The 12,983-nt window shown below is 42.7% G+C and overlaps 1 pseudogene; it reads left to right on the forward strand.

The window, feature by feature from the left end:
* Positions 1–4,203: 4,203 nt before the first annotated feature.
* LOC146889381 (uncharacterized) overlaps positions 4,204–12,983 on the forward strand; it is an 89,396-nt pseudogene continuing 80,616 nt past the window's right edge.

Raw genomic sequence — 12,983 nt, forward strand, 5'->3', positions numbered from 1 at the left:
TAGCAAATGGAACGAAAATGTCAGCAATTCATCATGGTAAGCAAAATGAAGGAAGTAGTACCTCAGCGGGCTTTAAATGCCGGGAATGATTTTTTTTTTATTAAAAAGCATTACTTTTGATCAGAAAAGATGACTTGAAGCTATCATTATAAATTCTTGAATAATATTTTCATCTGAGATCGGTGGGAATGGGGTCCAGCGCCTAGAATGTTGGGGAAAATGGAATTGTCATGGGATCACTATGGGCAATCAATCAAGATTAGGGTTTCTAACTATATTCTGAATCAAGCAAAAATAAATGTATTTCAGCCCTTAAGAATTACCTTCATTTAATGGCTTTTGGTAGCGAAAAGCAGCTCTAGTGTAGGGACTGGATTGTGAGGCTGTGCTTACCAAATGCTTCAGAATAGGTTAGTGAGCATTTCTTGGGCACATAATGCTTCCGCAAGGTCATTTGCAGCTCGTGGAAACTCATTCCTGTCATCCCTCATGCCATGGGGATCCTTGTCTTCTTCATCAATGTATTAACCACTCTCAATTAGTCTTAGAAATCCATACGGTGTGTGGAAATTCCCCTTTGTGTTATATTATGTAAGCAGTTACTCTTGAAAGCACATAACATAACACAGGGCTTCTAGACTAATTGAGAAACCAATAAAGCAAATGTAGGGTGTGCTGATACCACTTTAATATTTAGCTTTATTATTCACGGTGGTTTCTCATCTATGTTTGAAGATCTATAAAATTGATTTTTTTTTCCACCCACTGGGGAATAAATGGGCTATTCAAAACTATCGGCACACAAACAAATCCCCCGAGGCGCCTGAGAACACAGCTCCCCAGATAACCGCCCACAATTAGAGCCGACTCTCTCAGAGACATAAATTAAAGCAAAAAAAAAAAAAAATGAGATAAGCTATACATAGCTCCGCTTGCCCGCACTGAAGGAACTGAGCTCTACACTACAAATCCTTCCCGAAATAACTGTGTTCTGGGGTTGCAGGCACCGATAAGAATACGTTATGGCGTCACCAGATGGGTGAAACCCCACTTCCTGCAAACCCATTCTTCTAGGCCAGATTAGGCTGAGTCTCCCAGAAAAAGGACCTGTCTTTGTCTGATCGCCGATGGCAGACAGATCAGACTGAAGAGAACGGAGGAGCCTGTGGGTATCCCTCAAAGATGGTACCTACTTGGTGCCTGAGCTCGCCACTCTCCGTCAGGGTCACACAACCCCTGAACAAAGCACTTCCTGGGGAAGCGCATGGTTTCAGAGGTTTTAGTCCAGGGCTCCATACTGGGTGTGTTGAGACAGAGGCCCTCGAGGCCGGACTCGAGAACTTTGTCTTGAAGAACCTTCTCAGACGCTAAATTCAAAATCCATATGGCTGTGCAGGCCCAGGGCAAACTGAGGGCCAAATGTGGTCACCATGAGGCCTGTCACCATCAGAAGCTCCGAAGGGCTTAGGAAGAAGGTCATTATGATGGGTTTTATCACCACCCACAAAGGTTAAGTATATATAGTTTTTCCTCAGAACAATTTGGGGGGGTATAGAGTTTATTTAATGGGTTATGGAGGGGGAGGGATAGGGGAGAAGTGGGGAGAAGAGAGAGAGAGAGGGAGAGAGAGGGAGAGAGGGAGGGAGAGAGAGGGAGGTGGAAGCTGCCTCTCCAGAAGAAGGATTGTCAGAGAAAGAGCCAAAGGCAGAGGAGGCAGAAGAATGGGAGTGGGTGAGGCTTGTCTCTTAAAGGGACAGGGTACCCAGGTGACAGACCAGGCCAGCAGATTACAACATTCCCATATTTTTCTTTTAATAAAAAGGCAGGAGTTAGGCATAGCAGGTTGAGCGAATTTGGACGGCGAGTTCTCAAGACTGCTTCCTGCTTATTTGTGGACATTTCTTTCTTTGGGGGCCTGAGAAAGCTGGGTGCTGGTTACATCCTGGGGTAGCTGGTCGCTTTACCCCTGTCCAGGATTTGTGGTGTGGAACTGTCTGGTGTCTTTTGAACATTTACACATAGGTTTTTTTTTTTTTTTTTTACAGGAATCTCCTGAAAGACAATTGGCAATTAGGAGACATGGTTTATGCAACACAGATTTCTTTTTGATTTTAACATTATAATCAAGAAGCAATATCAAATAAGGAAGATGGGGAAAATACTTAACAGAGATAGCTGTTCATTAATGGCTTTGGGAGGTTTGTGTTAGGCCAATTTTGTGTTGGGTTTATAATATCAATAATATGGTTAGAATTGTGTATGAGACTCGCCAAGTTGTGACTCATTGCCTTCACAAGCAATTGTGTTTAAAGTTTGATTAAGTGAGCTGTGTTGCCTGCTAATGCCCTATGGTAGACTGGTCATTTTACTTTAAATTTAACACTGTTGTTCCAAAAATCTGGAAAATACCAAAAAGTGAATCTGGAGAAATGCATGCTTAAGTCATTCACAATCCAGGTCTCTAGGTGCTAGTCAGTTGTCTTTGCTCCACGAATTTATACTTTTTTAAAAATTTTCAACCTGCAGTCTTATGCCTGCTAGCAAGCCCTCTCCCACCGCACTGCGTCCCTAGCTGTCTTTTCCCTTTTTATTTTGATTCGTGTTCTCACCAAGTTGCCAGAACTGGCTTTGAATCCACTCCACAGCCTCTGCTAGCTGCCAGCTGTGTCCTTCTGCCTTTCACCCTGAGCAGCTTATGCCCCTGGGCCCAGCTGAAGGAGCTAATTTTAGAGAAATCGTGCCTTAGAACTGTCAGGTCTTAAGGGTGAAAGCGAGCTCACAAATCGCCTGACATCCTCTCCTGCATCTTTAGAGCATCAGAGAAGAAACCGGGTGTGCACTGTGAGAAGCCACCCCACTGTGGAGACAATGCTGAGACAGACAATGCAGCAGGAATCGCTGATTGGTATAGATTGGAGTGAGGCAAAGGCAGGATCAGAATGAAGAAGGGTCTTCCTGATTTGACAAAGGCCGTCTTTACCACTCCAGTGAGTTAAGGGTTTGATGTTATGACTCTCGGCGGGCGGGGGGGGGGGGAGTAGGTTCTCACAACCCCATGTGTCAAGGCCATTTCCTTCAATGGAATGTTTTTGCTACGTAGGTCGCCACACACACCTTTGAGAAATGCAGCAATTTAATTCGGATAGGTGATGAAATGCAGCATTCAGTTATGTGCATTCAGTTCTGCACAATATACATTGTTGAAACAGCTTTCTGTCACAGACTGTTGTAGAAAATTCGAAGAATATTAAATCTTGATCTTGGAATCACCACTGCAGTGAGCTATATGTTCAGAAGGCTTGTATATTTCCAGAAAAGATAGTGGTGCTTTTATATGCACTTATTGCATGGTCTTACAAGGTACCGTGGGAGCAGCTGGACATGGGTTAAGGAAAGATTTAGCTAGCTCAAACTTGATGTAGAGTCCAATAAAAGCTGTAGAGACATAGTTGCTCTTTCAATGTGTATACTCCTCTTAAGAATAAAGCCTGTTGTCTTTTAAAAAAAATATTTTTGGTGGAGTCTTCAGAAGCCTCAAGAAGAAGTATGACAAGCGGATCTGGTCACTCCATTTTCCATATACTTTGGGAGGCTGGTCTCAGCATTAGCCAGAGAGAATTCTATATAACACATATAGAACATTTATAAATAAATAACTTAGACCTTTTTATTCTAACTTTTTTAAATTTCATCATGTTGACATCTCAAAATATGGATCATCGTTTTTCATAACACAATAGACACGTGGAATGTTCCTAAAAACATAGGACGTAGAGACCCGAACCACACTCTCATCAGCTAACAAACCAACCACTGCAAACTCATGTGGCTTTCACATTTCTCATCATGTGTTACATATGTGTGTGTCTATATGCATGTGTATGATTTTAGTTTATGTGCACAAGTATTTGCTTGTGTGTATGGATGTGCACCACATGCTTCCAGGATGCCCTGGGAGGTCAGAAGTCAGATGCCCTAGAACTGAACTTACAGGTGGCTCTGAGCTACTGTGTAGATGCTGGAAACTGAACTCCAATGCTCTACCAGAGCAGCAAGTGTTCTTAACCACTCTGCCATCTCTCCATTATGTATGTACAAGGCTAAAATGGAAAACAAATAAGAGGGACTAATAAAATCCAGTTACAGCTAACCCTTAATTTTTAAGAAATTTACCCTAGAGTTGCACAGCGGATGCTGGGGGCCATGGTGATAGAAGTGAAGCAGTGGATGCTGGGGATCACGGTGGTGGAGGTGAAGCCGCAGATACTGGGGACCACGGTGGTGGAGGTGAAGCCGCAGATACTGGGGACCACGGTGGTTGGCAGTGAAGGAAGTGAGGTTGCAGAGCAGATGCTGGTCATGGTGTTGTGGGAAGAGACCAAGAAGCTGAACTTCACCTACATAGATTATCTCTAGTCAGCAAGTCATTCCGGAAAGGGCAGATAACAAATAAAGAATCTGGGAAATTCTCCAACATTGTTTTCAACTGGTTGCCCGCCGGTCTCCATCCTGGACTAAACAAAAAGCTTTTTAAAGGGAAAACTGTTAGCAGTCAAGGCAAGGGCAGTTTCTTGTCCAAATGGCTAACTTTGCCACAATGAAAGCAAACTCCATATGGAGGTTCTTTGATACCTATCATTTTTTTATGAAGTACATTGGTACTGCCAGGAATAGACATGTCTCATTGTCATGAAAAGCCTCAGGTTATTAAATACCTTAAATGCCATATTCTGTAGGCCTTTGAAGTGTTTGAAGATCACCTATCTATCAAAAATATATCAGTTTAGCCTTAAAAACATATCTAATAGTCTACAAGTTTGATTATTATAGATGACTAAGTAACCTGCATTTTTATTATATATTACATTTTTAAATGGACTGCATAAGCACAATACCCCAAACAAAAGTAGAAACACACATTCAGTATAGCAAAAATAATTTGTATCAATATACCAAGGTCCATACCAATGTAAAATATTTTAAGTTAATAGCTGTCTTTTCATCCTATATTTCTGTGCTCCTCCCTAAACAATCACAAACATTCATAACCCACTGATTAACCAGAACCCACCCACCCCACCTCTTGGGAATGTGGGTATTGTGTTCTCTAGACTTCCTCCTGCTCTCTGTGGGAGACAGCATCTTTAGGGAAGCTGAGAAAATTGAGCTAATGGTCAAGTCCTGGGGATACGAACCATAACATTTGTTCTGTAGTCTCTATGCAATGGGAAACTGAAAGGCTTATCTGTAGTCCTAGCTGGAGTAGTCTGTGAAGCTAGACCATCTCAGCCAGCAGCCTTGAAGCTCTTCCGGATGCAGAACTCAGAGGAAACTGTGACAGAAGCACCCGGAGAGGCTGGATCACCTAGGCCACCCATTTTCATTGGTGTCTGGTCCCCTTGCTCTGAAAACACACAAACTTTCAAAGGTAAAATACATATCTGCATTAACAGAAGTATAGACTGGTCAAAGATGATTTTTATTTCGTGTTTGAGCAGGTGAGATATATATATATATATATATATATATATATATCACATGTCTTGTAGTCTTTTCAGATTTCTTTCTTTATGTCTGCAGACAGGATTGTCAGGAGGTTTGCTCCATCAGATCTGGTCTCTATTAACCTTGAAGGAATTCACTGCCTTTCATTTCCTGTGGAAACAAAAGCATAACCTTTTCTCCAACACAGTATATATATTACTTTCAAGGCATTTTAAAGGCATTCCTAAAGTATCTAAAGTATCTAGGCTGGTTTAATTCAGCAGTCCCTCTTACCATGTCTCTTAGCAATTGTCCTTTACTTATCAGCATTCAAAACACTCAAAGACAACACACCACCACACAGGATCCAGACTTCCTCCTCTGTATTTTCTTTACATGGCTTTTCCTTTTTATATTACCTTACCTTTTCTTTGAAGACTTTATTATTTCAAAACAATTTTTTTCTATACTGTCGTCTATACCCATTTTCTTTTCTTTAAGTCTATGCACATATTTTAACACACTATAACCTGTTTAGAGGCTTTTCCATCTGAACCTGCTCTAAGTGCACACAGCTGTGCACTTGCAACTTTCTCTGATGCGTGAAGCAAACTTTAAATCGCTCAGTGGCCGGCAGTTAGGTCTTCTGCTGGGGGCTCTGGGGTTGGCTCTGCCCCTAAGCCAGTGCCCCAGTCTGGAACTGCATTTGACCAGGAAGTGAATTCAACTGCTCCACCTCAAGAAGTTACATTTTTACTTAGCTTTTTGTTGGTACTTAGCAGGCCAGCTACTTAAGGGTTCACTGTATGGCAGAGCATCTTAAAGGAGCAGTAATTCTTTTCTTTTCTTTTCTTTTCTTTTCTTTTCTTTTCTTTTCTTTTTTCAGAACCTATGCGGAAACTGAGGCCCCACAAGGAACACCAGATGTAGTAGGCTTGCTTTTGGGCCACTAACTAGATCTCAAATTATGACACAAACTTTTTACTAGTTATGAATGCTCAGCCTTATCTTAGCTCTTATTTTAATCTGTTTTTTTCTTTACCTACATTCTGTCTCTGGGCTTTTTACCTGTCTTTATTTCTGTATATCTCACTTTTCTGCCATCTCTATGTCTGACTGGCAGCTGCTTGGCTTCTAGACCCAGACAAGTCCCTCTCTTTCTCCCTTATTCTCTTCATTCTTCTTCTCCCAAGCCTAGAATTCTTCTCCTATTTATTCTCTCTGCCTGCCAGCCCTGCCTAGCCCTCTCCTGCCTAGCTATTGACGGTTCAACTTTTTATTAGAGCAATCGGTTGCCTTGGGCAGGCAGGCAAGGTGAAACAAACGCAGCACCTCTTTACACTGTTAACAAGGGCAGCAGAAACAAACGCAGCACATCTTTACATAGTTAAAGTGATATTCCACAACATAAGCAAAGATAACACATCTTTGCCTAGTTAAAACAAAATTCCATAACAACTGTGAGATCTCAAGTTTCAACTCATCGTTGCAAAAACTTTCCATGAGAGCTATTCTACAAAAGTAGAAGGGCTTTATACTGCAGCGCACTAGGTCTAAGTCATCGACCTAGCCTTATTAACTGCTTCATCTGAAGAAATCTAAGTAAACTCTCTGAGTCACTATTCCTTTACCAATAAAATAAAGGTAATAGAATAATTTCCAGTACTTGGTAAGATCTTATTCTATTGCTGCAAAGAGACACCATGACCATGTCAACTCTTACAGAAGAAAACCTTTAACTGGGGCTGGCTCACTGTTTCAAAGGTTGAATCCATTCTCAATGTGACCGGAAGCATGGCGGTATGCAGGCAAACACAGGGCCAGAGAAGTCGCTGAGAGTTCTGCCTCTGTTATCTCTAGGCAGCAGGAAGAGAGAGCCACTGGGCCTGGATTGGGCTCTTGAAACCTCAACTCTCATCCCCAGTGACACACTTCCTCCAGCAAGGCCACACCTCCTAATCTTTTCAAATAGCCTCACTGTCTAGGGACCAAGCATTCGAGTCTCTAACCCTGTGGGGACCATTGTTATTCAGACCACAATGTTCACAGGTGCTTTTCTACTGTGGAATTTTTCACTGTAATATAAAGTTAAAAATGAAGACGTGTCGTAAAAATCAAATAATAAACGCATAGGGGACTGAGGGTAGAACTCAGTGGGAGATGTTTGCCTCGCATTCTTGTGACTCTGGGTCTAATCCGTAGTAGAACAAAAACAAATAAGTTGATAAACAAATTAATTACAACATAAATAAATAAATGCAAGGGCAGAAAGATGGCTCAGCAGCTAAAGGTGCTAACCACCAAGCACAACTGGGGTCCCATGCCCAGTATCCCACACAGCAGAAGAAAAGAACCCACTCCTAAAAGTGGTCCTCTGCCCTCCACACATGTCCTGTGGCATACATGAACTGGTACTCACATTCTCTCACACACCAACTGAATAATAAGTAAATATGTAAGTAAGTAAACAAATACAGGCATGGGCTGATTAACAACAGAAAAAAAATATGTCATTGGTGATTTTGTCACTCAAACCTAGATGGTAGTATAACCTGTATAGTATTATGTATTATTCCTTGGACCAGGTAGACAAAACAGTATGAGATGGGATGAGACTGCTTGCTTATTATTATTATTATTATTATTATTATTATTATTATTTTGCCTTTTCGAGACGGGGTTTCTCTGTAGTTTTTTTTGGAGCCTGTCCTGGAACTAGCTCTTGTAGACCAGGCTGGCCTCGAACTCACAGAGATCTGCCTGCCTCTGCCTCCTGACTGCTAGGATTAAAGGCATGCACATCGCCTGACAACATGATATTAAACCAAGCACAAGAGAAAATGATGCAAGCAATAGACATAGTAAGCAGATGTGCAGGACACATGAGATCGCTCCCAATCTAACACACCACAGTGTTTACAGTAATGTGTTTGTAAGTAGAACTATTTCATGAAATGATAGAAAGTAGACCAGGGCTTCCACAAGCCGGCAGCAGCTGTTTGTGGCTGTCGGGTATTAGGAATTCTATAGGACGGTACCTACTGCTATGGCTTAGTGTTCAACTATGTCCATAGCAGCATTGCTTGTCATAGCAAGAACATGGAAATAACCTAAATGCCCCTCGACCGAAGAATGGATAAGGAAAATATGGTACATTTACACAATGGAGTACTACACAGCAGAAAAAAAAATGACATCTTGAAATTTGCAGGCAAATGAATGGAGCTAGAAAACATCATTTTCACTGAGGTAACCCAGACTCAGAAAGACAAATATCATATGTAGTAATGATAAGTAGTTTTTAAACATAAAGCAAAGAAAACCAACCCACAAATCACAATCCCAGAGAACCTAGACAGCAATGAGGACCCTAAAAGAGACTTACATAGATCTAATCTACATGGGAAGCAGAAAAAGACAAGATCTCCTGAGTCAATTGGGAGCATGGGGACCATGGGAGAGGGTAGAAGGGGAGGGGAAGGAAGGGAGGGGAGCAGAGACAAATGTAGAGCTCAATAAAACCAACAACAAAAAAGCACTGTACATACTGGACTTTTGTGCCCACATGTGAGGGGCAGTGTGGGTGGCATATGTGCAGGCACGGGCACTTGTGTCTGTGTGCAGAGCCCAAGGACAGACAGCATCAGGGGTCCTGCTCTATCGCCCTCTCTTTTCCTTTGAGACAGGGCCACTCACTCAACCTTGATCTAGACTGGTGGCCAGCAATCCCCATAGACCCTCCTGTGTCTGCCCCCACAGTAAACGTACAGCGTGTACCCTTGCTCCCTGAGCCATCTCCCCAGGCCCCCGTACTGTACTTTTATGTGACTAGCAGAGGCTGGAGAGATGGCTCAGCTGGTAAAGCGAGGCTCACTACTGAAACCATATGGCTAGCAGGGTAGTAGCTTTGCTAGCATCAGCATCTTTACCAATATACAAGTGCCCTGTGATATTGCAACAGCTATGGCATCACTAGAGGGTAGGGATTTTCAACCCCATTAGAATCTTATGGGAACCTTCACCAAAACCTTGCTATGTATGATACAGCTGTGTTAAAGCAACAGGGACTACTGTCTCCTCGAGAGCTTCTTGAGAATTGGCTGAACTTGTTCTGCTTCTCCAACCTTTGTTTAGTTCTGCCTGGCTCTGTTCTGCCTAAGCAAATGGGGGCTGAGAAGGGACAGTTCTGGGATGTCTTCTCCATCCTTGGGTACCGCACAGTGATGAGATGTTTTCCTGTTCCCCACGGCCTGGTCACATGTCAAATCTGGCAGGTAAAAAAGAGAATCTGAAGAAAAGGCAAATCAGAGAGGGAGGGTGGAGGGCCGCCTATGTCTAATGGTTAGCATCTGGTCATAGATGAGACCTTACCATGGTCAAGAGGCGCAATGGAAGGCAGCCAGCTCTGAGGTTGTCTCAACAGAATGCCACCTAGAGATGTCACTGCAGGAAAGTGGACCCTCGTGGCAAACACCAGTCAACTGACAAGAGTTGAAGCAGATGGCGGCACCTGTAAAATAGGAGATCCCCAGTGGGACTTTAGAAACGTTCACATAGGCGCGAATAAGAAAGTCAGTGTTTGGATATCTGCCATAGGGAAGGCCCAACAGCCAGAGAGTAATAGCCAGAGAGGCCACTTTCCCTCCAGATGGTAAGAAAGGCCTCTGTCCCATCTCTTCCTCTCCCCTCCCTGTCTCTTGTCCTTCGTCCCAATCTCCAAGGAGAGTAGGGGTACAGGAAACAGAGGAACATGTTCCAGGAAGCAATCCACACTCTGGGGCTGGAGAGCGTGGCCATTTGCATTGGAGCAGGAAGTTTGAAAGTGAACTAGACAGGATAGGGCTTTTGATTCTGTGAGAGTAGTTAGAAACCTGGATGTCTATCAGAGCTGCTGTCAGGGGACACAGGAGTTCGGTTATACACACACGGCAGAACTGAAGACCACCAGTGTTTGTAGAAAGATGAACTCTTGTTCCTTTTGTACTTCCTCAGGGAAGAGTTGCTCAACGAGCCAGATGTGGTAGCTACTAAGTCATTAACAATAAGGCGACAACAGGCAAGTCTGAACACGGATCTCTGGGGAGCCACTGTGGTAATGAGTCACCGCAAGTCTAGTGGGTGGAGCTTCCCTGACAGCCATCCTCGGCAGAGGTCAGTACAGGGACAGGAAATCATGACTGGAGCGGGAGTCTTCTTGACCGAATTGCCCAGAAAGGGAGACTCTTAGGGACCCAGGGCACTTCCTACTGGAGAGAGCTGGACCCGGGGTCACCACTTGAAGATTTTCTGTCTTACTCTCTCCTTTCACACTTCCTCATCTTTCCGGAGATTTGATCAACACTTCAGATATTTTTATCCCCCCAGGGTCTTGACGAGAATGAAGAGGGAGAGGGTATCAGCTGTGGATACCATCTGCAAAGAGTCTTGCCTAGCAGTGATGGTCTCGATCTCATATCAGCTCACTACGCCAACAGGGACCAGTTCTTGAGAGCACATACGAGGCAACCCTAAGACAGTCCCAAGATTCTTAAGCCTAACAAAGGATACTGGGATTACAGGGGTGACCGAGTGGGAGACCGCAGTTTATGTCAATAGAAGCAGTGTGTGTCAAGCTATTGTTGCTTTAATTACAGTTTAATTAATCACCCGATAATGGAGCAAGCTCCTTGTCACAGTGGTTGTAAAAGGATAAACAATTTCCTTATAGGGATTATTTCAAGGGTATCCTTTTGTTGTTATCTTAACTGTATTATTTTGGGATTATAATACAATTGCATCATTTCTCTTCTTCCTTTCCTCCCTCAAAATCCTGCCATCTCCTTGCTGTCTTTCAAAAATTCATGATGTCACCTTCACATCCGTGATCTATGCTGTCTGTCACCAAAAACTTTGCTCTTTGTTGCTACAGGAAGCAACACTGACGGCTATGGTCCATGGCCAGAGGCCGTGTTGATTTCCATGATCCAAGCTGCAACTGGAGGTCATGGTGATGCCCACTATCTATGCTGCCTTGGAAAACCATGAGGATGTGATATGCATGATCCAGGCTGCCACTGGCTGCTGCCGGTAGGGAGGCTTCTTTTGCAAGGGTATCGATAGCTGTAGACTCATACCTGAGAATGAGAGACATCGAAGGGTTCTATGCCCACCCCCCCACACACACACACAAAGGAAACAGTCCAGACATGAAGCTATTGAAGAGAGTCCTTTAAAATCATGATAAAGATGCTGAAGTGTAGCTCTTCAGGGTTGATGATTCCAACTTGGTTAGCTGAATTGGTCCACCTTCTAGCCAGAACTTCAAATAAGAACCTCAGGAAAACCCGACCAACTACTCAGAGACTATCTGCAATTGCCCCAGACAGTAATCTTGAGACTTCACCATCATTTTTAGCTTTCACAGGATTCCGTAGAAATAATATTGCGCCCATGACAGCTGGAAGTCATGCCAAAAAACAATGTCTTCTCTCCCATCAAAGTTTGTTCTCAAAGTTAGGGACAATTGTCATCTGTTAGGGGTTGGTTATAAGTTGTATAAGTTTGGGGATGGAAATGAAGTAGGCTTAGGGATCTCTTTTGGGAAAGAAAATAGGGCGAATGGAAGAAATAATAGGTGGATTTGTGTATCTACAAAATTGTGAACTATTAGTTATAGGCAATTTACATTGGTATAGATTCTTGCATATTGATAGAGATGTAAAATTATCTTTGCATTCCTAGGATAATTTGTATATTGATACAAGTTCAAATTATATTGTTATATTGCATATGCTTCTATTTCTGTTTACAATATTTGTGCAACTATGCAAAGTTATTTTGTCATGCTGTTCGCATGCATGTTCTGCCTCTGCTTAAGTAAGGTACCTCTACCTTTGCATATTGATTCAATTTTAGGATGTATTTATCATATTGCACCATACATTTCTACCTCTGATCACGATGCTTATATATATTGTTTACATTTTGAGGTCATTGTCCTTGTTTGCTGCACATCTGTTAAAGGTTTTTTTAATCTTATCATGTGAAGCCTTAGTCTTTAAGCTCTATAAGTATTAAAAATTGTAAGTCAGTAGTCATCCATGTTTGTCATACTTATAGTTAGGCTAGGCAGGTTCCCTAGATGTATGGAGATTATACTCCGCATAGATAGGTAATCTTCTAACATTTTGAAGAACTGTAAAATACAGCATTTAAATGACTCAGGATTCTGTTGACTTGAGACCATTGCTCCTGGCAGCACTGATCTATTCCCGAGAGAATGTTGGACACCAAAGACACTCCACTTGGAGCTTCTTTCTTCTTGGCAAAACTTGTCTTTGGGCCAAGAATTGCCTTTGCTTCGACAACTGACAAAATGCATGCTGTCCAAACTGGACAAGCAGGATACAAACAAAACTGACTGCCAAACCTTGCCAATACAGGGTAGGACAGTGTTTTGAATTTTTCTGCCTCAGACCATGCCCTAATAGACCAAAACCCAAAAGTTTATAAGCTGAATG

Source organism: Myodes glareolus, chromosome 27, assembly GCF_982192425.1.
Source record: "Myodes glareolus chromosome 27, mMyoGla1.1, whole genome shotgun sequence".
Lineage (NCBI taxonomy): Eukaryota > Metazoa > Chordata > Mammalia > Rodentia > Cricetidae > Myodes > Myodes glareolus.